The 26,109-nt window shown below is 52.4% G+C and overlaps 1 protein-coding gene across 3 annotated transcripts in view; it reads right to left on the minus strand.

Moving 5' to 3' along the window:
* Positions 1-23,501, minus strand: part of PAK4 (p21 (RAC1) activated kinase 4) — a 46,500-nt gene extending 22,999 nt beyond the window's left edge. For all 3 annotated transcript variants that reach the window (XM_060084185.1, XM_060084186.1, XM_060084184.1), the window contains exon 1: positions 23,336-23,501. The gene's annotated coding sequence lies outside the window, so the exon portion shown is untranslated. The remainder of the gene's footprint in view (positions 1-23,335) is intronic.
* Between the last annotated feature and the right edge of the window lie 2,608 nt (positions 23,502-26,109).

Genomic DNA, 26,109 nt, shown 5'->3' on the forward strand with positions numbered 1-26,109 from the left:
AGTTCTGACCAGCCAGGGAAACTAGGTCCCAAGGGAAGGGACAGGGGAGGGGGGGAGGAAGGAGAGAGCACCCCTCCTCCAGGAGGAAGTCTCACTGGAAACATGGGGTCCTCCTGGGGACAGGCCTCAGGGGCAAGGAGAGGTCGGTTCAAGAGCCTCTCACACCGGAACAGATCTTCATTACCAAACTTTATAAACACACCCCAAGCTAGAGACTAAACCAATGAACCCCCATAAAATCCATCGTTCGGATTCTCAACTATTAACATTCTGCCACATTTAGGCTTCGTCTATCCCCTCCCTTTCCTTTCCTTCTCTCCGTCTCAGTCTCTGTCCCTTTATAATATGGAACATAGTTCAAAAGTCAATGGCACCAAAGGGTAAACAGGGACAGGACGATGCCCTCCTGCCCTGCCCCACCCCAGCTCAGCCCTGGAGCCACCTCTACTGGAATTTCTTTGTTTTCTTTCTGAGAGCTTATGCACACGTGTGTGCACACACGCACGCGCACAGAGATGCTTACACACTTTTTAAAAAGCCAGAAATGGCAGTGCACCACACGTACGATGCTTTTGCCAACAGCCTTCCTTGGCCCCTCTGCGCCGCCGGCACCAGGAGGAATTTGGCAGCATCCAGTCGAGGTGAAGACACACTGGGGACCTGGCAAGTGCCCTCCCACGTCTGCTCCCAGGGACACACGTGAGAAGGTTCACACAGTCTGAATGGGGGGGCGAATCGGCGAGGGACTGGAAACAACACAAATGCTCGTCTACAGGAGATGGATGGTGGACTGTGATCTACTAACTCCATGGACTAGTACACGACGGTGAGAATGAATGACCCCACAGCTACATGCGGATGGACATCAAAAACAATATGAAACAGAAGAAGCAAAACAAAAACCGATACATCCTAGGACTTTGTTCAGAAATAGTTTAAAACCAGACAAAACGAAATATGCTCTTTAGGGATGCATACAGAGGTAGCAAAACCAAAGAGAAAAGCAAGGCAGCGACTGCCTCAAAAGTCAGGGGAGAAGCTGCCTCCAGGGGCCAAAAGGGCTTGGGACGGGCTTCTGGGGGGCTGGAACCATCTGTGTCTTCAACTGGAGGCGGGGGTTACGTGGATCTTCCCTTTAAAGTAACTGGTCATACTATACATTTATGCCTTAGGTAGGCTAATAATTTAAAATTAGGATTAGAAAAAAATGTGTCTAGTGATCTTTCCATGTTTCCATCTCTGCAAAGCACAGCCTTGTTGCTTTAGCAGCTGTGTGGAAGGGCCACGATGTCTTGAGCCAGTCCCCATGGGGCCAGGTCAGTGGTTTCTAGGCATTTGCTCTTACAAACGGTGCAGCAAAGATAAGCGTGTGCAGATGTCACTTCACAGGTGTGCCAGCATGTCTGTGGGCCAAATGCCTACAAGTGGGATTGCCGGGCAAAGCTCAGCACTGCCAAGTTGCCCGTTCTCAGCCCCTCCCTCGGCCTCATGCCCAGGGTGTTGTCAAACTCTCCCATCTTCCCCAGTCAGACAGGTGAAGTCTGGCCCCTCTCGGCCTAGTTTTCATTTGCGTCTTTGTACTTAGTAATTGTGCATCCCTTCATATTTATAAAAGCACCACAATTCCTCTTCTGCTAAGTGTCTCTTCAAAGGCTTTGCCTCCTACATGCTGCGAGGCGTGGCCAAAAAAAAAAAAGTTTGATTTTGGAACTTTCTGGGTCCGTGCTTCCAGTGCAGGGGGCGTGGGTCTGATCCCTGCTCGGGGAGATCGCACAAGCCATGTGGCATGGCCGAGAAAAAAAAAAAAAAAAAAGGCCTTTGCCTATTTTTCTGCAAGGGTCAGGGAGACCTCTGTAAACCCACCCCAGCTATCCCCACGTCTCCAGCCTCATCGCCCCCCCACCACCCCCAACCATGGGGTCCTTCCCACATTCATGGAGTTTGTCAACAGAAATCCAATGTGCATCCACCAAGTCCAGTCCCGGCTGGTGTGACAGTGCAGCATGGCCCCTGCCCGCTGGGGCCTGCAGTCCAGCATCGCCTGATGAAGTGTGAAATTCCAGCGGAGACGGGTGGCTGGAGGGCTGAGAGTGTGGGGGAGCCAGGCTGGAGCAGGGCAGAAGCCAGGCCACCGGGGAGGCAGGGGAGCAGGGCAGGCGCTGAGGACGGGCTGGTATTTGGGAGATGTAACTCTGGCTGCCTTGTCTGTGGAGGATGGGATAAAGGGGGCCTGAGAGGGTGTGCGGACAAGTGACGAGACGGAAGCAGTGCTCCAGGAGACTGATGAAAGCAGCCAGGATGGCTGGGCACGGAGAGGGGGGCACAGACCAGAGCTACGTCTGCCCCCCAAAAAGCAACGTTTGTTGATGAGTCAGATGCGGGGGCTGAGGGCAAGGCAGGTGTCAAGGGTGACTTTGAAAGTAGGTAAGTCCTGGTGCCATCTTCCACAAAAGGGAGTGTGAGAGGGGCTCCAAAAATGCCAGGCCCAGGCCCTAGAAAAACTCAATTGTGAAAAAGGTGAATAAAATGGGAAGACTCACTTTCCCCAGTAGTTTCCCCGATAGTTTAAGACCAGCTGTACACAGTAATCAAGACAGTGGGGATAAACACAGAGCCCGGTGAACGGAATAGAGAACCCAGAGACAGACCCTTACAAATACACCCAACTGGTTTTTAACACATTGATGTTTTTCACTGTGGTAAAATATACATAATATTTATCTTTTAACCATTTGTAAAGTGTACACTTCAGTGGCATTAAATACATTCACAATGCTGTGTAACCACCTTCAAGGCCTATGCCTCAAACTTTTTCATTATCCCCAAAAAAGATCCTTTACCCATTAAACAATAGCTCCCCACTCCCTCCTTCCCCCCAGCCTCTGGTAACCTCTATTCCACTTTCTTTCTCTATGAATCTGCCTACGCTAGGTGGAATACATAAGTGGAATCTCACAATATTTCTCCTATGTCTGGCTTATTTCACTAAGCATGTTTCCAAGGTCCACCCACCTTGTAGCATAAATTAAAACTCCATTCCTTTTTATGGCTGAATAATATTCCCTTGTGTGTATGCACCAAATTTTGTTTATTCATTCATCTGTTGATAGACACTTGGATCGCTTCCACTTTTTAGGTATTGTTAATAATGCATCTATGAACATTAAAGTATACCAATATCTGTTCAAGTCTCTGCTTTCAATTCTTTTGGATATGTACCTAGCAGTCGAATTGCTGGGTCATACAGTAGTTCTATATTTAACCTTCTGAGAAACCACCAAACTGTTTCCCACGGCTGCCGCATCATTTTACATCCCCACCAGCAATCCGTAAGGGCTCCAATTTCTCTGCATCCTCACCAATACATGTTATTTTCCTTTCTTCTCTTGATAATAGCCATCCTGGTAGGTGTGAAGTGGTATCTCACTGTGGTAACTTATTTTTGACAAAGAAGCATAAGCAATTCAACGGAGGAAAGACAGCATTTTCAACAAATGGTACAGGAACAATCAGACATCCCTATGCTAAAAAATGAACCTTCATCTAAACCTCACACTTGCACAAACCTTCATTCATAATGGATCACAGGCTTAAACATAAAATGTAAAACTATAAAACTTTTAGAAAACAGACAAATCGTCAGGACCTAGGGCTAAGCACAGAGTTCTTAGACTTGATACCAAAAGCATGACCCATAAAAGGAAAAATTAATAAAGTAGACCTCATCAAAATTTAAAACTTCTGCTCTGCAAAAGTCCATGTGGAGAGGATAAAAAGCCACAGATTGGGAGAAAATATTTGCAAGCCACATATCTGACAAGCGATTAATATCTAGAAGTGATAAAGAACTCTCAATACTCAACGGTAAAAAAAAAACCCCAAACAATCCAATTAGAAAATGGGCAGGAGACATGAGACATTTCACCAAAGGGGATACACAGATGGCAGATAAGCTCATGAAAGGATGTTCAACATCATTAGCCATTAGAGAAATGGAAAATAAGCCACAATGAATTATCATTACATGCCTATTAGAACAGCCAAAATAAAGAATAGTGATAACACCAAATGCTGGTGAGGACACAGAAAAACTGATCACTCATACACTGCTGGTGGGAATGCAGAATGGAACAGTCATTCTGGAAAACAGTTTGACAGTTTCTTTAAATATGCATTTACCTTACTTTCCAGCAGTTGCACTTATGGGTGTTTGTCCCAGAAAAATGAAAATTTACATTCACACAAAAACCTGTATGAGACTGTTTATAGCAGCTTTATTTCTAATAGCCCCAAACTGGAAACAACCCAGATGTCCCTCAATGGGTGAATGGTTCAATAAACTATGGCACATCCACTGCTGAGCAAGAAAAAGGAATGAACTATTGACAAAGGCAACAACCTGGATGAATCTCCAGAGAACTATGCTGAGTGAAAAAAAGCCAACACCAAAAGGTGACGTACAGTATGATCCCATTTACATAACGTTGAAATGACAGAATTATAAAAATGGGGAACAGATAGATGAGTGGTTGCCAGGAGTTAGGGACAGGCCAGGGAGGGGATGTGGCTATAAAAAGGCATCAGGGGGGATCCTTGTGATGGAATGTTCTATATCTTGACTGTATCTGTGTCAATATCCTGGTTGTGGTCTTGTACTAACCATAATTTTGCAAGATGTTACTATTGGGGGAACTGGGTAAAGGGTACAGGGGCTCTCTCTGTGTTATTTTTTACATGTCCAAGTTAATCTACAATGATCTCACAATGAAAAGCTTAATTAAAAATAGTAATTTATTGAAAATGCCAGACCCTTTCCCATCTTAGAAGATGCTATTCATTCTCCTTGGAACGCACAGCTTTCCACACACTAACTCCTACTCCTCTTACAGCCCTCAGCTCAGATGTCTCCTCCTCCAGGAAGCCTTCCCTGATTTCCTAGGGTGGAGCCAGGGCTTGCTTCAAGTTCTCGGGGCCTCCTCCACCAAAGCCATGACACTTGGGCCTGTGCTTTCCTCAGGGTCACTCTGGGCTGTCACTGCTTAGTGCTGTGTCTGTCTCCCATCACTGGACATGAGGGCAGGGCCTCGGGCAGACAGGTCACCATCCTGTCCCAGGCATCAGCCAGCACAGGGCTGGACTCAGAGGAGGCACACGGGGAGGGAGTGAGGGACAATAACGACAATAATGCCCTCAGCTAACACTTGTTAAGAGGTTTCTATGTGCTAGCTCTCTTCTGAGTGCTTTACATGGATAAAATAACCTTTATAACAATCTCATTTTACAAATGGGGAAACTGAGGCCGAGGGGGGCTGGAGGGGAGCCACGAGCCCCAGGTCACCCAGCTAGTAGGTGGCGGAGCTGGGCAGCAAACCCAGCCCTTCAGATCCAGAGCCTTTGATAGTCATCTCCACCCCGCAGGGCTTCTCCATGAAAGGCGGGATGAGACTGGCTAACAGGGGAAGCAGAGCGGCAGAGGAGGCAGGGGGAGAGAAGAGACCCTCCCTGCACCCAGCCCCCATCCCTTCCCACGTGGAGGGGGGGTCCTCACCCTTCTCCAGGGAAGGCCCCCCCGTGGAACTGACAGACCTGGGATGGTACCAGAACCCCCTTCACACCTTACAGGGGTCAGGGAAGGCCCCTCACAGGTCAAGGGCCTATAGCTAAAACCCAACTGTCAACCTGGGAAGCTGGCAGTGCCCTCTCCGGACAGGGACTACCCACCTTCATTTGAGGCAGACGTGTCACACCCAGCTGGAGCAGGGGGTGGCAAGCCGAGAGGAGCCCCAGAGCGCCCTCCTGCGGCTCCACCGGGGCAGGGCTGCTTTCATCTGGCTATGGGGAGAGGCTTCCATCTGACCCATGCTGGGGAGCATTCCCACTGGCATGCGACTTCACTTATCCACCCTAGTGAAAGCAAGCTGCAGCTGAGTGCTGGCAGTCTGGGACCATTTACAGTTTTAAAACCTGCAGAACAATATGGGATACTATTTATGGAAGCAACAAGGAAGCACAGTGAGTACCTGCGGGAGGGGACCCAGGGGACTTTAACCATGGCAAGCGCTTTTTCTCTCTTAGTTGGGCAACAGGCCCAAGGGAGTCCATCAGGTGATTCTCTGATCTCTTGAGGGCAACTGTGATCTTTCATGATGCACAAACGAACAGGCAACAATTAAAAGGAAGAAAAGAGGGCTGAATTTATTTGATAAACCTGGAAAGAGCACATGAAGGAGGGGGCTTCTAGGGTGCTCGCAATGCTTGTCTTCTTGATCTGGGTGGTTGTGAGAAGGGCGTGTGCTTTATAATTATTCACTAGACTGAACAGGGAGGTCTTACGCGGTTTTCTGTACATGTGTCATATTTTACACTCTGGTGCAGGAAACACCAGGGGTAGCAATTCTGACAGCTGGAAGCTTCCTCCATACCTGCAGGTGTCCACAGACAGTCTCTTTCGCTCTCTGTCTGTCTATCTCTCTCTCTCTCTCTCTCTCTCTCACACTCACACACTCCCAAGGCTGTAACTGCTGCCGCGATCAGAGCAGTAGCCCTCCTAGGCCCCTTGCAGCTCTTAGCCTGTTTCCTGCAAAGGAGACAAAGGCCTGGAAGCAGCCAGATTCAGTCTCAGCCCCAACACCCAGGTCTCTCCACATGCCCAGCACTTTGCTGTCCTGCGTGGATCACACTCCCCGTGGAGCCTTTCTAGCCAAGGGGAAGTATCTATCCACGGCGTCCCTACCCTGGGGTGCCGCAGCCGGTCACCCAGAGTGGAAGGAGTTAGTCAAGATTTTGGTAGAGTCCCCGTGGTGGGGACAGCCCTAGCTGGCTCACCTGTGCCCTGCGCTGGAGACAGAGGACACCAGCGAGGCCAACTACAGAGCCTTACGTGTGCACACCACACTAGTGCAAGACAAGGCAGTGAGCAGGGTGCTGTGAATGCCTCCATGTTGCAGAGGAGGAAAGTGAGGCTCAGAGAGGGGAGGTGCTGGCCCAAGGTCACACAGCATGTATTAGAGCCAGGATTCCATGGCAGGTCTGACCCAGGCCAGAGTCCACTCACTTAACCACGTTCAGGCTCTTATTCGGTCCCGTACTCAACAATTCTTTATTATGCACTCAGTATGTGCCAGGCATTGTTTTAAGCACTGGGGATACAGCAGTGAGTAAGACAGTACCTCCTTCCCAGAGATGACATCCTAGTGAGTGACGGAGTTAAGACAACACACAAGTAAACAAAAAAGTCCGTAACAAGTGGGAGAGGGGACAGTGGGGGGAGGGGTGTCTCTGAGGGGGCGGCATTTGAGCAAGAGCAGAGGAAGTGAGGGAGCCACGTGCGGATCTAGGGAAGAGCTTTCAGGGTGAAAGGAACCACAACTGCAAAGGCCCAAGGACTGAAGCCTGCCTGGCACATTCCAGAATGCCCGAGGAGGCTGGCCAAGGAGGCTGGCGTGGCAGGAAGGGAGGGAGGGTGGAAGGGGAGAGTGGCCCGACTGAGGTCAAAGAGAGTCTACACTAAATGCAGAAGAACAGCAGCTCCTGGCGCCCAGGCCTCTAGACCACAGCCCTCCAAGGGAGGTGTGGTCCCCCTACCAGCATCATGTTACGGAGGAGGAAGCCCGTGGGGGATGGGAAAGCTTCCCAGGGTGGCCCTGCTGGCCAAGGGCAGAGCTGGGGCAGGAGTCCCTAAAGCTTAACCACCAGGCCAGGCTGAAGGATGGGGGTGGGGCTGGGGGGTCAGGGATGGCTCTCAGCTGGGGGCCTCTGGTCTCAGCAAAGCAGGAGCCCAAAGCTGTGCACTTATGACGATGGTTCACTGGAAGCCAGGGGCTCACACACAGCCCTTTGCTCCCAGGCCCCGGCAGTTCTGGAAGTCAGGCCTTTGGGTTCCTCCCGCTCCGCTCTGCTGTAGCTGGGTACCAGCCTTACTAGGAGTGACTTAAGAACTTTTTTTTCAATCCACTCACTTAAAAAAAAAAACTTAATTAGATTTATTTTAAAATAGTCACTCAGACACAAATGTTGGCCTGATGTTCCCACAGAGCACCACCTATGAAATAAGGGAACCTGAATCCAATAGCACCTCTAGGCCTAAGGCCCAACATACAGGAAGTACAGGGGAAAGAGGACCATGTGAAAGGACACCACAAGGATGCATCAGTGAGAGACAGAGTGTGGAAACTTCCAGAGGAGAGAGGACCAGGGTTTTTGATGGATCAGTGACCCAAGAAGCAAGCACAGAAAGAGCCGCCAGGGGAAACCCTATAGCCTACAGAAGACTTAAGGGGCCTATCAACCAAACGCAAAGCAGACCTTGTCTGCATGCCAAGTCAAACAAACACATTGAAAAAGGATGATAAGACAACTGGGGAAATGTGAGGATATTAAGGAAGTACTGGTTCTTTTTCTCCTGTGACAATGGTACTGTGTGTGTGTGTGTGTGTGTGTGTGTGTTTTAAAGATTCCTTATCTCTCATGGGCAAAAAAAAATCTGAGGTATTTACGGCTGAAGTCTATGATGCTTGAGAACTGCTTCAAAAGAATCAGGGAGGTGGGGATGGGGTACAGATGAGAAAGCCTGGTGGTGACTGATAACTGCTGAAGCTGGGGACGGGGACAGGGACGTGGGGAGGGCATCAGACCATTCTTCAGAGCATGTGTGGACACTTCCATTATACAAAGGTTTTAAATGTTTTGCAAAAGGAAATGTGACCGAGTCATAACAGTGAAGAATTATGGATCGCTCATCCCCTGAACCTTAATTACTAAACCCAAACACATATCCTGCCTCTAATAACTGTAACAGTAATCACGGCAACAGTAACCAGAATGACATAATGATGTCAGCCCTGTGCTGAGTGTTACACATACGCTGACTCACTTAATTCTCCCAGCTACCCTGGGAGGCAACAAGAATCCTTCTCCTCCGGCTCCAAATGGGAACCAGTACAGAGATACCCAGGGCTCAGGGCCTGGCCTCAGGTCACAGAGGAAGCTCTGCTGGAGGTGGGCGAGGCCGGCGGGGGAGCTGCATGCCCAGCCCTTGCTGGGATGGGGTCGGGGAGAGGAGGCCAGGGAGCCCTTGGTGAGTGGGGACACACAGGGGCACTGGACTCTTGGTCCCCCTCGTTCCCATCAAACAATAACGGCTCCTGCAATGCAATATTCACATCTTAGCACAAACCTTTCTGGAAGTTAAACCATGAGCCACCCCACGGGAGCCTGACATGGTAACCAGCAACAGATGACAACACCAGATCTGGGGCCCACGGGATTTGTTAGGCTCCACCCCCCTGGATGATCCTCCACGCAAGGTTGCAGAGCCAGCCCCAGGACCCCCCGCCCCTGACCATCAGTGGGATGGGTGCCCTGCTTCCCACCCTCTCCCACACCAGGTGCCAGGAGCAGCAAGGGAGGCTGGAGAGTGGTGACATTAGCATCCTTCCCGTCCTTGTCCTGGGCCTGTAGAAACCATCTCCCCTCTGTGGCTTCAGCAGGATCCTGGCTCTAAACAGGGAAGCTAAGGAAGCCTCTTCAGGGGAGGAGGGAAGCAGAAATTGAGGGAAAGAGGGAGAGAGACAGGAGGCAGAGACACAGGTAGAGAAAGAAAGAAGTGAGGTGGGGAGAGAGATAGCTGCTCAGACAGGGGCCTGGAGGGCCCAGGGATGGGAAGACAGGACAGCGACAGAGGCTGCACTGCCAGGCACGGACGCCTCCTTTGGGCCTCAGCTCCCTTGTCAGTAACATGGGAATAATAATCATATCTTCCTAGTGTGCTTATGGAGGTGACATGACTTAATCACGCCATGTCAGAAACCCAGGAAAGTGCCCAAACCCAGGAAATCGCAAAAGCTAATATATGTTTCCTATCATTCTGTAAGCCAGTGGCTCTCATCTCGGTTCAGAATTGCACTAGAGTCACCCAAGGAGTTTTGAAAAAAACCCTCACAAAGCCCAATGCTCAGGCCCCACAGCCAGAGATTCGGATTCAAATGGTCTGACCTTGGACCCCCGCATGGATGCCTGCACCAGGTAACCCTAATGTGTGGCCAGGGGTGAGCATGGGATTAGGGGTGGGGGGCCTGGACACACAGTCCCAGGCCTGTGTCCTCGAGGGGTGGTGTAAAGTGAGACAGACGGAGGGGGGTGTAGGCCTGAGGGGCCGAAAGGGAAAGGGCGGGGCAGGGTGAGCCCCCAGGAGGCCCCCCTCTCTGCCTGCCCACCCTCCCCAACCTTAGCCACTGGGAGTCTGGGGCCTGCTGAAGAATGCAAGGAATGAAGCCAGGCCTGGCACAGCCATCTCCAGGTCCCCGCCCCCTTCACAAACTCCCAAGAGCCCTTCCCTGGTCAGGTCACTGGCCAGATTGCCAACCACCTCCCCCAGGAAGGCCTCAGCAATCACTGAGTCTTCCGGGCCTGAAGCCTGCGCCCAGCCCTCTCCTCAGAGCACCCATCCTGAACCCCTTCTCCTCTTGGGTCCTCCGCAACTCCAATGCTGGACCACAGGGTGCAGCCCAGGCGCGAAGCACTTATCAGTGATGGAGGGAGAGACGCTGACAGCCAGCCTGTGGCTGGCAGAGTTTATCACCTGCTCTGGAGGCAGGAGTGGCCTGAGAAGGCTTCCCAGAGGTGGTAACCTTTAGGCCAGGACCCAAAGAATAAATGAGGTGAGAGCACTAAAAAAAGGCCAGTGAGGCTGAAGTGCAGCCGGCAAGGGAGGGGGGCAGGGCCTTGCTGACCAGAGGAGGGACTGGGTCCCCCACCACCCCAGCAGTGGGAACCATAGAAGGATTTTAAGCAGGGCAGGGACCCACTCTGACCTCACCGGCACCTGCTGCGCTCCACCCCGTTCTCTCCCAGGGATGGAGAACCGCAGCTGGCCCCCTGGGGGTGCCGGGGTATCCCCAGATCCTGCCATGGGGTAAGGGCTGGGCCCTGGCTCCTTCCCGCCATGCTGTAAGGAGACCCCAGCAGTGCTGCTTCCTGCATCCCTGAGCCTGTTTCCCGATAATTAAACCGTAAGCTGATTAGTCAAGGAAAACCTTTAATTAGCCCTTGAAATCATTCAGGAAAATTACAACCTCCTCTCTGGCACCCTGCCTGCCCTCTGCCAGCGCCCAGGGGCGGTGCCAGGGAGAAAGCAGGGAATGGGGGAAGTGGGCTCCTGCCTCTGCTATGAGAGCCTCACCCAGCAAAGCCAAGCCCAGTGAACAAGGCGCCTCATGGGAGAGGAGGCCACAGGCTCCCCCTGCCACATCACAAAGTGCCTTGGAATAAATCCAGCAAGCGGTGGGCAAGGCCCAGGCTGGAAAAGTGTGATACTTTGCTGAAAGACATCAGAGAAGACGTAAGTAAATGGAGAGACAGACCACGTTCATGGACTGGGAGACTCAAAGTCATGTCTGTGTGTGTGGCAAGATGCTCGTCTCGTATCTAAATGGAATTATGAAAAGTCAAATGGCCGAGACACTCGGGAAGAAGGACATGTGGAAGGGCTTCCTCTCCACACCATCGAGACTTACTATCAACTACAGAAATTAGGACAGTGGGGTACTGACACAGGAACAGGCAAACCAAGCATGAGAAAGGAAGAAAGTACCCAGAAACAGGCCCACTTATACAGAGATAATTTATGACACAGGTGGCCCGGGAGAAACGCTGGTTTGTAATAAATGGTACATGGATGACTGGGGATCCAGATGGAAAATGTGAAACTGGGTGCCTATCTCACACCACACACACACACACACACACGCACACACACACTCCAATTCTAGCACAAAGGAAGATTAAATGTGAAAAGTAGAACTATAAAACTATAAAGGAAATGGATGATAACTGACTGCATTAAAATTAAAGGCTTCTGGGCTTCCCTGGTGGCGCAGTGGTTGAGAGTCCGCCTGCCAATGCAGGGGACATGGGTTCGTGCCCCAGTCCGGGAAGATTCCACATGCCGTGAAGTGGCTAGGACCGTGAGCCATGGCCGCTGAGCCTGCGCATCCGGAGCCTGTGCTCCGCAGCGGGAGAGGCCACAACAGTGAGAGGCCCGCGTACCACACACAAAAAAAAAAAACAAAAAAACTAAAGGCTTCTGTTCATCAAAAGACACAATAAAAATAGTGAATGGACTTCCCTGGTGGTCCAGTGGTTAAGAATCGGCCTTCCAATGCAGGGGACGCGGGTTCCATCCCTGGTCAGGAAACTAAGATCCCACACGCCGCGGGACAACTAAGCCCACACGCCACAACTACTGAGCCCATGGCCGCAACTAGAGAGCCCATGCGCCACAACTAGAGAGAAGCCTGAGTGCTGCAATGAAGAGCCCGTGTGCTACAAGTAAGACCTGATGCAGCCAAATGAATAAATAAATAAATATATTTTTTTTTAAAGTGAAAAGACAGGCCATGGACTGAGAGAAGGCAGGAGTACCATCTAGGAAACACATGTTCTTTACCAGAATCTAGAATTTAACTCACAGAAATTCAAAATAAAAATGCAGACAGGGAATTCCCTGGCGGTCTAGTGGTTAAAAAAAAAAAGTACAGACAGCCAGAGGAAAAAGAGGCAAGTGACCCGAACGGGCCCTTCATAGGAGGGGCGCTCCCGATGTTTGAGGAGCACGTGAAAAGATGCTCCAACAGCCCGAGGAGATACCACCACACCAGGTTAGCACCTGCCAGCAGGATGGATGCAGCACTCACCACTGGTGCCACCCTCGCCTCCCTCATCTCTGAAATGGGTCGAATCCTTCCAGGAAGGACTGAGTAGAAACAGCGTGGGAGTTGTGTGCGGGCACTGGGCCTGGCGTGTGCAAACCCGCCATTAGTTCTCCCTATTAATCAGCCGCAGGAATAAGGACTCCCCAGGCCCAAGGTCTTTTCAGGCCTTCTCTTGCCTCTGAGCTGGGAGGTTGGGGGTGTGGCCAGAAGGCTAAGAGTCCAAGAGATAGGCTCCATCTGGGTAGCAACTGGGTCTGTTTATCTACCACAGTGTCCCCGGAGGCCACAAAGGGCCAGGCACTCCAGAGTATTTGTTGGAAAAAAGGGTAATAAACCAATCACATTCATATGCCAGGCACTAGGATAAGTATGTTAGGAGCAGAACTTTACACATGCCCTAGGACACGCACAGGAGCCTCAGTTCTACAGGAAGAAACTGAGACATGAAGAGGCCCGAGTGGCTGCCAAGATTGGAATCCAGAGCAGAGGGAGAATGCCAGTCTTCCTTCGACTCCTGGAAGGCGCCTTGCGCTCTCCCGCCTGGGACCTCTGCACAGGCAGCTCCCTCAGCCTCGACTGCTCGTCACCCTCCTCCTCCCTGAGTTCATCCTTCAAGCAGCAATTCCTCCTTAGAAAAGCCTGCCCTGTAACTCTCACGTTGGGGGCGGGGCGGGAGGGTGGGGGAAGGACACCCCCCCACATCATACACTCTGGCAATGACACTCTCCGCTTATTATGGCTTGTTCATTCATTCCGCCCACCAGTGTTTACTGGGTGACTACTACAAGTCAAGCCCTGAGATATAACAAGGGACGCAAGAATCCCCCCCACCGCCATGAAGCTAAGTTATTCGGGGTGGGGCGGGGGGGCGGGCTGAGAGGACACTAACCCACACGCCCACAGTCATAACAGATCAGTAGTGATGGTGAGTGGACCAGGAGAACCAAGCAGGGGAAGGTGGGGAGAGAGAGTGACGGTGCTACTGTAGACAGGAGTCAGGGAGATCTGCCTGGATGCAGGGATGCGAGGTGCTGCAAACACAAGGGAGCAGCATGAACAGAGGGCCTGAGGCAGGACCAGCCTGGAATGTTCCAGGAATAGGGCAGCAGGAGAGGAGTGAAGGTGAGCAGGGAACCTGGGCCAGGATCTTGTGGGGCCTTGGAGGCGTTTCCCAAAAGAGATGAAGCCACAGGAGGGCGCCCAGCAGGGCAGGGAACCCCTGGCTGGGCACGGGGACAGACTGTGGGGGCAGCGGGGGAGTGAGGGGGTGGCCACATGGCCCAGGCAGGAGCAGAGGGCGGCTGGAACCAGGTGGAGATAACAAGGAGTGGGAGGCGCCGGGGTCTAATCAGCCAGCTTTTTTTTTTTTTTTTTTTTTTTGCGGTACGCGGGCCCCTCACTGTTGTGGCCTCTCCCGTTGCGGAGCGCAGGTTCAGCGGCCATGGCTCACGGGCCCAGCCGCTCCACGGCATGTGGGATCCTCCCAGACCGGGGCACAAACCCGTGTCCCCTGCACCTGCAGGTGGACTCTCAACCACTGTGCCACCAGGGAAGCCCCAGCCGGCTTTCTTGACATCCTGGATGTGGAGGACGAGGACAAGAGGAGCCAGGATGACGCCAGATTCCCGGCCCCATCGAGAGGACGGATGGGGTGCCCGTGAACGAGGCAGGGTTGCTGGGAGGAGATGGGGCTTGGGAGTCTGGTCTATTTTGCCTGTCTCCGTGTCACTCCTTGGTCAAGGTCTGGGTCGCCTGCCAGACTGAGCCCTGCGAGGGAGCCTGCTGTGTTCACCTCCGGGTCCTGGCACCTGGGGCCCCAGCACAGGGCTTATCAAGGAGTAAGCACTTGACGCCCATAGGTGGGATGGGTAAGAGCTGGCATGGATAGGACCCCGGGGAGGAGAAAAGGACAAGAGGACTCATCTCAGCGATAAGAAGCACACGTGTTACTTCTGTAGGAGAAGAGAATATAAAATGTTGCAAGGTCAGTTACAAAGTCTGAGAGACCCAGTGCAGGGGAGGATGAGCAGCCGCTGCTGGGCAGGCGCGCAGTTACGGCCACACTGGACAGCTGCGTGGCGGGCTCTGCTAAGGGGGTGAGACTCGACCCTCTGAGCTGAGCACCGCAGCCCGGACGTGATCCCTGGAGAAATGCATGCACACAGGTCCCAGCAGATGCGTTCAAAGAGCACGGTCACCCCCGCGTAGCAGGGGCGGAGAAGTAAGTCATGATTAGAAGGCTGCCCAGCAACGAGGGCGAACGAACCACTCACACCCACAACCACATGGCTGTGCCTCACAGACCAAGGATGAGGGAGGGCAGGCCCAGACGAGGATGTGCTGCAGGAGTCCATTTATGCGAAGTCCCCAGGCAGGCGAGGTGGCAGGCTATAACTCAGGATGCACACCTGGTAAAACCTCTGGAAAAGCGGGGGCCTGGTGACCCCCAAGGTCAGGGAGGTGGCCTCTACTGGGGTTGTGGTCAAGGGGGCATGGGAGGCTCCTGGGGTGCTGTGTCCGCAGTCTTCGCCTAGGTGTGGTGAAATGCTGCTCACCTTATAATTACCTGTTAAACTGACATGGGCACTGATGCACTTTTCTATAGGCATGTTACCCTTCACTACTGTGGAAGGTTTAAAGAGGTGGAATTATCAAAGTACATAAATACACAACTAATCTGGGGCCAGATTTGGAGGGAGGGCGAAGGGAGCTGGGGAAGTGGCTGCAGGCAGCAGAGGAGGGGTTCCTAGGGAGAAAGAAAGAGAGAGAAAGAGAGCGCGCGCGCGCGCGCGTGCATGCGCACAGGACTTGGGGGGTTGTCCTCACCTGGGGGACGGTAGGAGCCCAGCCCTCCCGCAATGCCCTACTTCCTCCCCATTCCCAGCACTCGCGTGGAGGGCTGGCAGGAGGGGCGGGGGAGGGGGAGGAGGCCCAGGCGGCTTCCCCATGTGTGGGAGTGGCTGAAAGCCGCCAGGGGAAGCAAGCCCGAAACTGCCACACAATGCGGCTTTATCAGAGTTTCCAGGGCTGGGCTGGGGCGCGGGGGTGGGAGCAGAGGGCCCAGGAGGGAGGCTCTCTACGTGGGGCCCCTGCCCGGCGTCCCCACCTGCCAAGGTGTGCCCTCCAGAGCTCCGCTGCAGCCGGCTGGGAAGGGAGGAGCCTTCTAATCCCTCTGCTCAGTTAGCGGGTGGCAGAGGGAGCCCGGGGCCAAACCCCAGCCCTAACGGCTCTGACACCAGGCTGGTCTCCCAGGTTCTCCATTTCCTCCCCTTAAAAGCGGGATAATAAGAACATATACATCTAGGACTTCTCTGGTGGTCCAGCGGGTAAGACTCTGCGCTTCCACTGCAGGGGGCCCGGGAACTAAGATCCCACATGCTGCTAACAAAAAACAACCACCAACAAAAAAACAAGAACGTCTACATCTTGGGGTTGCTAAGAGGATGTGATAAGTTCGTTCACTCAAAGCACACAAAACAGTGCCTGCTAATACTAATAATATAGAGTAATACTATGAGTACTAATACTGGCAGCTATCCGTCTTTGGACACTTACTATGCATTTTGTCTGATGAGTATGCATTTATATCCTCAAAACAACCCTATAAAGGAGGTATCATTATCGTCCCCATTTTATAGATGAGGACGCGGAGGCACAGAGAGGTGAACTGACTTGTCTGGGATCACACAGCTAAGAGTGGCAAAGTTGGCTCCAGAGTCTATGCCCTGAGTCTCCACTGCACCCGACAGGTTAAGAGCTCCAGTTGGAGCCACAGGCAGGCCTGGATCTGAGTCCCAAATCTGCCACTCACTCGCTGTGGGGTTTCCAGCCTATGCCTCAGTTTCCTCTTTTTAGGGAAAGCAAAAATATCACAAAGAGACAGGAAAGAAGTCCAGATGGCTTTCAACAAACACAAAGATGCTCCCCTTTACTCATATTAAAATCAGGGGACTTCCCTGGTGGTCCAGTGATTGAGACTCTGCGCTTCCATGGCAGGGGGTGGGGGGGGGGGGAAATGAGATCCCACGTGGTACGGCCAAAATTAAAATAAAATAAATAACAAGAATGATTTTTAAAAAATCAGAACCACAATAAGGACCACTTATTGTGGCACCTGCCTGACTGGCACCTGCCTGACTGGCAGAGGTCAAAGTATCAGATAACACCCATCCACATGGTGAGAACGTGAGGAGACCGTGGCGCCACCAGACACTGGGGGTGGGGTGCAAACAGGAGCATGCTCTCAGGCAGACTGGGACACTGCCAGCAGAGCTACCGGGGCACACATCTCAGACCCCCGAGCACCTCCAGAGGTGTGCCCACAGCTCACACGCGTGTTGGGGGACACCATGCCATGGAACCTCACACAGCCACAGAAAGCACGAGGAAGCCCTCTACATCCTGACACAGAACTTAAGAGTGAAAAAAGCAAGGGGCAGGACAGAATACAAACATGGGAAGTCGGCTCCATGTGAGCAAAAACAAAAGCGGGGGAGAACACGTGCAGGAACAAACACCCGAGAAAGAAAAGAAACCGGGAACAATGCTGTCTCTGGGAAGGGGTCTGACCACTGGGGTGGGAAAGAGACCTTATCGCCGTATATACCCTTCTGCGCTGTGTCTGGTTTCTCAACTGCAAATAGGTAATACATGCAGACAGGGCAAAAATGGGCTTTCTTAAAATTAAAATGCGGTTAATAACACCTCCTCCTCAGAGCTGCGGGCCGAGCCACGGCGGGATGCTCATAAAGCACACACCTGGCGCCTGGCACTCAGGGACGTGGCGGCCAGCACAGAGCAGGCGCAGAGGAGGCTGCAGCCCAGAGGGGCACACGTACCACGAGCTTTACTACGTACCAGGTAATGTGCTAAGCACTCGACAGCACGGTCTCCTCCCATCCTCCCGATAGCCCATTTAACAGGTGAGGAAGGTGAGGCCCGGGGATGCTCTGGCTCTTCCAGTAGGGGGTCAGGCTGAGGGACGTGTGAGCGGAATGTGTGGCCCTGGCAGGGAAGGTGCCATTGGGCAGGACCAGAGGGCCCCGTGAGACGGGCTGCAGTGAGTGGTGGCTTCTGACATATCTGCCGTAGCTGGCTCCCCTGGGACCTGGGAAAGCTCCCCTTTTGACCCTCCCTGCCCCCCTCCACCAGCGTTCCTGTGGGCCAAGGCAGCTGGTAGACAATAAGCCCCAGCCCCGGATGGGTGGCTGGGCCGGGAAGGGTCCCATTTCCCTGGCTGTGACTTGGAAGGAGACTGCTTCCTGCTGGCAGCATCTGTGGCCGCCCGGCTTGGGTGATGGGAGAAACAGCTGCTGGGGACACCCCGACCGGCGTCTGGCCAGGAAGTCTGGCTCAGTGTGAGCCAGCAGGACAGGGAGGGGAGAGGCAGTTGACGAGAAAGGGAAGGGGGCTGTGGGAGGTCCTGAGGGAAGTGGGGACCCAGTGCTCAGAAACCACCCAGGCTGAACAGGCCCCCGAAGAGTTTCTATCTAAACAGGAGCCTGGAAGAACAGGAAGTAGCCTTGTCTTACCAAGACCACTCCCAAAACACTGCAGGGCAACTGCAACAAGCAGTGACTCTGGAGCCCGAAGGCCTGGAGTTCAAGTCCTGCCTCTGCCACTTGCCTGCTGTGTGACCCTAGGCAGGTCACATATCTCTCTGGGTCTCAACTCTCTCATCTCTAAAAAGGGGTTGATAACAGTACCTACCTCGTAGGTTGCTGTGAAGATCAAATGAGTCCATATCGGTAAAGGACTCAAAATCTTGGCCAGCACACGGGACCCTCCAACACCGCCACCCTCACGCTACCCACTCTCTTCTGCCTGGACTATCCCAGAAGCCTCCCCTCAGGTCTCCCGGCCCCCACCCTCCCTGATCTGTGCCCCACATGGCAGCCTGAGCAATCTTTATAAAAGGCAAAGCAGATGTTGCTTAAAGCCCTCTAATGACTCCTATTACACACAGAATGAAGTCCCCACTCCTCGCCCCAGCCTGTCACCCCCCGCTGTATCTGCCACACTTCCCCACCTCCTTGACCTCACTGCCAGCTCTGCCACACTGGCTTCCTTGGTGGGACCTGAACATCCCAAGCTCCTATGGACCTCAGGGCCTTTGCACTTTCCATATCCACTACCTGTCCTGTTCTTTCCAACTCTTCCCAGGCCTGGCTCCCTCTCGTCAATCAGATGTCTCCTTCTCCAGAAAGCCCTCGTGCTGGCTCCCCAGGCTGGGTCAGACGCCACCTCCGGATTCCTACAGTCCCTGTACGTCCCCCCTCCCAGCCCTAACCATTCTGCTTGTGCATCCCTATCCCAGCCCAACCACTGTGGGCCATCACCGTCTGGGGACAGGTTTATCTCCTTCACTGTCCTGTAACCCATGAGGGCAGGGCTTTGACTGTGTTGGTCACTACTGGGACCAATGATCTGACACACACGAGTGTATCAAGGCTTTGCCCAACCCTTTCCGAGCTGCACCTCCTTCCTCTTTGCCTCCGTCCTGAGGAGGTTTAAGTCAGTACCATTTCCCTTCCCAAATGTCAGCCCTGGGAGATGATCCCCAAGGAGAGTTGGGTCAAAGTTTCAGCCACTGTCCTGGATACTCTAGAGGGCGAAGGTCAAAGCCCAGCCTGCCTTCTCCTCTGGGTGTGAGGGCTCAGCAGGCATCAGGCCCCAGCTAAGCCCGTCACATGAACTATCCCCGTTTCCAGCCTGGGGTGAGGGCGGCAGGCAGGTGGCATAAAACCTGCCACCTCATGGCTGAGTAAATTGTTTCAGCAAGGGCTGCAGACTTGCCCGAAGCAGGACACGGAGGCAAGGGAACCCTCAAGCACTGCTGGGAAGCATATTGGTACAAATGCTTAGGGGAGCAATCTGGAAGGTCCCGCATTTCCACTGTGAGACATATGGCTAAGACAGACTCTGGCCGTGGTACACAAGGAAACATGTCTAGAATGTTCATTGCAGTGTTGTTTGTTACAGTCCCAGTGGGAACCACCTAAATGGCCGCCGAAAGGTGAACGGGTAACTCCTGTGTGTCACCAATACAAAAAGAAACGCAGAAAGGGAAAACGAATGACCTGCTCTAGACCAACACACGTCCACGTGGAGAAAAAGCCAAACTAACGCAGAGCAGAAGAAGCAGGCTGTTTACTGTGGTACCCTTTATATGATCTGTAAAACTGTAAAACAGTGGGCAACCCTGGCTGGCCATCAGAACCACATGCCGATGCTGGCCCCATCCCAGACCAAGGGACTCCAAGCCAGAATCTCTAGGGTGGGCCTGGGCAGCAGTATTTTTGAAAGCTCTCCAGGTGACTGCAATATGTAGCCAGGGTTGAGAGCTATTACTCTATTGTTTGTGAATCCATCGGAGGGCAGGAACAGTAGGAAAACCTGCAGAGGAAGGCTGGACACCAAATCCAGCTACCGCTGGGAGGGAGGACGGGCAGGGAGGGCGAGGCAGAGAAGAGGGGCCTTTAACTGTATCCACTGTGTGCTGGACACTGGAAGTGTGGGTGTTTTGCTACATTGAAAGCTCTACTTTTTTCCCTAGTCTGAAGTGTATTCACAGGAACAAAACTGGCAAATAAGAAATCACTTGCCCAAGGTCCCGTGGCTGGTAAGTGATGGGGCAGGAACCCGAATGTGGGTGTCTAGTGCCAAAGCCCTATCATTCCCCCATTATCTGTGCCAAGCCCTGAGATGCTGAGCGAGCTGCTGCCGTGAGGGCCTGAGGCTGGCTGGCCTCATAGGGCTGCCTGGCCCTGTACCCACCCAGTGACCCTGCCAGAGTCAGGTAGGGGAGGCGTGGCTGCCAGAGTAAGCCAGGAGGCAGGTGGAAAGAGGCCTGGCCACCACCTCTGAGGCCCTCTTCAGGTAGCAGTAGCAGCAGCAGCCTCAAGACCAGTGCTTACACAGCACCTACTGTGTGCTAGGCCTTGGGCCAAGCTCTTTATGCTCTGCATCGTCACAGCAGTTCTATGAACTAGTCACTATCATTATGCCCATTTTGCAGAGGAGGAAACTGAGGCCCAGAAAAGTTAAGCGACTTGCCCACGGTCACACAGCCTGTGAGTGATGAATGTGAGCCAAGCATCCTTTTATTTTTTTGCAGTACGCGGGCCTCTCACTGTTGTGGTCTCTCCCGTTGCGGAGCACAGGCTCTGGACGTGCAGGCTCAGCGGCCATGGCTCACGGGCCCAGCCGCTCCACGGCATGTGGGATCTTCCCAGACCGGGCACGAACCTGTGTTCCCTGCATCGGCAGGCGGACTCTCAACCACTGCGCCACCAGGGAAGCCCATAGCCAGGCATCCTTGCTCCAGCGTCCTTTCTCTGAACCACTCCCCAGTACTGCCTTGGAGCTCCACACACACAGGGCAGCTACTCATCTGCCCCTGCTCCACTGCCCACCCTCCTCCAAGGCCAGGAACCCTAGGGGTCTCACACAGGCTACATGCTGCCGACAAGCCCCCAACTCTGCATCCCTGACCTCCACTCGCGCCTTTTCTTCTGCCTGGCACACCCTTTCCCATTCCTCCTATTCATCCTTCAGAGCTTGCCCAGGGGACTTTCCAAGGGACAGAGTAGCAGGCCCAGGGTCTGGGCACTCGCCTGGTCCTCTGAGCATGTCCTCGCAGGCCACGTCACTGCTGGTAGAGATGTAGCCATGCATCACTGGCTAGGGGTCTGGTTCCAGTCCGCTCCCACCAAGGGACACTGAGGGCCCTCAGGGGCCAGGGGCTCTGTGTGTCTTGCCCGCTGCTGCAGACCCAGCACCCAGCACCACGCCCAACATTCAACCACCACCAACTGAGCACCCTCCGTGGACCAGGCAGTGATTCAAGTGGGGATTCAGGGAAAGAACAACATGGAGAAATTCCTGCCCGTGAGGGGCCCACATTCTAGTGGGAGGCAGACAAGAAACTGTGTGTTGATAAATAAGTTAAAGACTGAGTGAAGGGCTGGGAGAGAACAATAGTGAGATAAAGAGTGTGTGTGGAGGGCCGCTGGGAGTTCCCTGGTGGCCTAGTGGTTAGGATTCAGCGCGTTCACTGCAGAGGTCTGGGTTTGATCCCTGGTCCGGGAACCATCCCACATGCCACACAGCACGGCCAAAATACCACAAAACAGTGTCTGGGGGCAGGGTGGTCCTGGTCAGGCTGTGAGTGAGTGGCTTGTGAGTGAGAGGGTGCAAAGTGGGGAAGGGATTCCAAGCAGAGGGAACACGAAGGTCAAAGACCTGGAGGAGGCATACGCCTACAGAGCTGAAGAACAGCAAACAGGCCAGTGTGGTTGGACCTCGGGGAGGGATGCGGGAGAGCAGGAGGAAAAGAGGTGGCAGTGACTGAGGATCGTGAGGAGAGGCTGGGGTTGTAAGGACAGGGAACACCCAACTTTGTACAGGGTACCACCCAACAACACCCTCCCCAGACAGGAGCCTGCCAGACTCACTTGGACTCCAGGCCACCCACAAACACCCCATCCCATCGGCCCAGGGGACCCTCTCCTCCCAGATCACACCCTTCCACGGAGGCCAAACAGACAATCTGTTCCTGCCCAGGGAGCGGCCCGGCCTTGCCCAGCCCCCTGCTTCCACGAACAGACGTCTGGCAATCTACAGTGTGGTGACCAGGGGCAGAAGCTCTGGAATCATTCAGATCCAGCCTGGAATCTGCCTCCGTCACTTAGCAGAAGCTCTTTGAGCCTCACTTTTTGTGGCTGCAAAGTGGGTGTATCTAGATTGTAGTACAATAAAACCAGGCGCTGAGCACAGGGTCAGCCCTCATTAAGTATTAACCAACATTATGAGTATTTGAGAGGCCGCAGAGCATAGAACTCTGGGCCCAGAACTCCAGAGTTCCAATCTCAGCTGCAAAACTTATTCATGAGGTGGCCCTGGGCAAATCACTTAGCCTTTTAATAATGGCACCAAGCCCATAAGGTTGTGGTCAGGATTAAATACATGGCAAGCATTTAGAACAGGGCCTGACACATAGTGCTTTATGAGTGCTTGGAATTCTTTTCATTATCTGCGGGAGGGGGGCTTCCTTCTCTCCCACCAGAAAGCACCTTTGATTTCTTTCTTGAATGTCCTACCCCTCCTCTCCAGCAATATGTCCCACTTGGGTTTTAACTTTTGACCCTCGGGAACATCATCTGTCGGGCCATCAGATTCTGATTTTTGCTCGCTTTGGTCACGCCCCACCTTTGATCTCATAAAGATGCCCCCCAACCTAAAACTCCTACATTTGCTCCACTGGCTGCTGCCTTAACTCCAACCCGCCGCCCCCACGGTTGTGACCTCTGACCCTCGTAGGCACATCCTCCCATTAAATTATTAATTTGACCCCCCTTTTTTGACATTCACCCCGTGCCCCTCCAACGAACTCCCACTTCAAATTTCGAATTTTGCGCCCCCTTCGCCACGCCCCCTTCGTTAGTTTGACCTCTGACCTCCTATACACCTCCCTCCCTCCCGCTCAGCATAGACCCACGACCCCCCGGACGCGACCCTTCCCTCCACAAGTGAACTTTGACCCCAGCGGCCCCGCCCCCTATTCGCCTAAACGCTCTACAACCGCCCGGCGCACCCCAATCCCCTGGCCAGACCGCTTATCCTACCGGCTCGGTACAGCAGTCGCTCGCGGCCTAGCTGCTCGGCCCGGAACTCGGCGCCCTCACGCCGCCCTCAGCTCTCTTGCGCCGCCGCCAGCACGGCCACTGCCGCCGCCATGTTGAATCCCCAACGAACATCCGGGGCTTTCCCCCCTCGCCGTCCACCAGTCCCCATAGCAACGGGGCTGACTGGGTCGGGGGCAGGGCCCGCTCAGGGGCGGAGCTGGGCTTCGGGCAGCGCCGCTCCAGCCTCTGATTGGTGCTGATAGTCCAATCGGAGACCTGCGGGCGGAAAATGCCAAGCAGGGATTGGAAAATTTGGAAAGGGTGCGGAGAGGCTGGCTCCCAGCCCACTTGGATTCTTAAAGGGGAAAATGGCTATCCTCTGGTAACAGAACTTCCCACCTTCCCTCAAAAGGAGTTAGGGGGTGGAAGGCAGTAATGGTAATAATGGCCAGAAACAGTTCGTAAGCATTTACTATGTGTCAGACACCCCGCCAAGTGAAATTTCTCGCTGAATACTCGCAACAGCCGTATTGTATATTAATACCCATTTTACAGATAAAACTGAGGTTTAGAGGGGCGAATGAGCTGGTTCGGGATCACAGGAAGTAAATAATGAGTTTTGGACGACGTCTGTCAGTCTGTCTGAGTCCGGGAACTTGGCCCGGAATCAAGGCACAGTTTGATTGAATCTTTTTATAAAGTTTTTTTGTTTGTTTTTGTTTTGTTGGTTTTAGTATTTATTTGTAAAAAATTTTTTTGAAAAAAGAAACCCGTAATCTAAACTCTGACATCTTTTTCTGTGATTGCACTTATTGAGCTCCAGCCAGTTTGCTCTTCCATTAAAAAAAAAAAAAAAAAAAAAATTCAGGTGCTCTCCCACTTCAAGGTCATTGCATTGCCTTTTCCTTCTGTCTGGAATAGACTCTTCCCCCAGGTATCGTCATGGCTACCTCCCTTCTGTCCTTCAGGGTTTTACTCAAATGTCATCTTATCAGTGGGACTGTTCCTGCCCACCCTGACTAATGGAGCAAACATCCCTCTCACATGCGACCAAACCCCTTACCTTGTCGGCTTTTTCTTATTTTCTGTTGCTCAGATCACCTTCTAACATATTAGATGATTAGATAATCATAGTTACTGTTTTTTGGCTCTCTACCCTGCTGTCGTGTCAGCACCACGAGAGCATTGATTTTTGTCTGTTTTGTTCACTGTACTTGCCCATCTGTTGAATAAACATTTGTTGAATGGATGGTTGGATGAGTTGTAAATCCACCTCCTCAGAGGTACTTTTAAATATTTAGTGCATCTCCCTTGCCCCAGCACAGTATCTAGCACATAGTAGGCATTTAATTAATATCTGCAGAAGCAATGAATGAGTGATTGCCTAATGTCTTTTTTTCTGTGCATTTACCTACCTTTTATTTATTTTTTAAATAAATTTATTTATTTTTAATTTTGGCTGTGTTGTGTCTTCGTTGCTGCGCGCAGGCTTTCTCTAGTTGCGGCAAGCGGGGCCTTCTCGTCATTGCGGTGCGCGGGCTTCTCATTGCCGTGGCTTCTATTGTTGCAGAGCACGGGCTCTAGGCGCGTGGCCTTCAGTAGTTGTGGCTTGCAGGCTCTAGAGCACAGGCTCAGCAGTTGTGGCGCCTGGGCCTAGCTGCTCCGCGACATGTGGTATCTTCCTGGGCCAGTGCTCGAACCTGTGTCCCCTGCATTGGCAGGTGGATTCTTAAGCACTGCGCCACCAGAGAAGCCCCCTACCTACCTTTTAAAACAGAATTGGAAACACATTTATAAAGAATTTTGTATCTTTTTAAAACAAGATTATAAATATCACCAGTATCTTTCCAGGTCATTAAATATTCTTCAAGAACATTTGTTTTAATGGCTGCATAAGATGTCATTGTATCAATGAACGCTAATTTGTCTGAACCACTCTTTCTTGTTGAACATCTAAACTGTGATAAATATTTTGCTATTATAAATAATTTATCCCACCCCAAAAATCCAAGCAGTTAAATATTTGTGCACGTCTTTAATTATTTTCTTTGAAAAGATTACCACAGGTGGAACTGCTGGGTCAAAGGAAATGTACATCTTTAAGATTTAATAATAGTAACAGTTCCCATGCTTCAAACATTTCTGTGCACTATACATGGTGCTAAGTTGCATAATTTAATCAGCAGGGGCTGTGATTATCCCTGCTTCACAGAGGAGGAAACTGAGGCTTAGAGAAGTAACTTCATTTTCTCGAAACCACACACTGGGCTCATCCCTAGCTTTGATGCCTAAGCAAGGCTCTCGCTAACTGTCCTCTGCTGCCTCCCCACGGCCTGGGACACACATTGCCAGGTTGTGCTTCAAGGATCCAATACACACACACACCAGTGTTCAGAGGGAATATGCCCTTTAAAGTACCCTTGCCAGCATTAAATATTCTTGTTCTTGTGCTCTTTTAAAGTCTTTCTGCCTTACTGAGTCTCCGTTTAAAAAAAAAAAAAAAACAAGTCTTTGGATTTCCCAGGCGGTCCAGAGGTTAGAACTCCGCCCTTCCACTGCAGGGGACACAGGTTCGATCCCTGGTCCCTGGGCGGGGAACTAAGACTCTGCAACCCCACCTCACCGCCCCCCCAAAAAGACAAGCAAGTCTAGTAGCTGAGACGATGGCACTTTATTCAAGTCTCAGTGATGGGAGGGTGGCCGGGTACAGCCTTTGTCTCTCTCTCTTTTTTTTAAATTTGTATTTTATATTGGACTATAGCTGATTTACAGTG

The sequence above is a fragment of the Mesoplodon densirostris genome, chromosome 19 (genome assembly GCF_025265405.1).
Source record: "Mesoplodon densirostris isolate mMesDen1 chromosome 19, mMesDen1 primary haplotype, whole genome shotgun sequence".
NCBI classification, from domain to species: domain Eukaryota; kingdom Metazoa; phylum Chordata; class Mammalia; order Artiodactyla; family Ziphiidae; genus Mesoplodon; species Mesoplodon densirostris.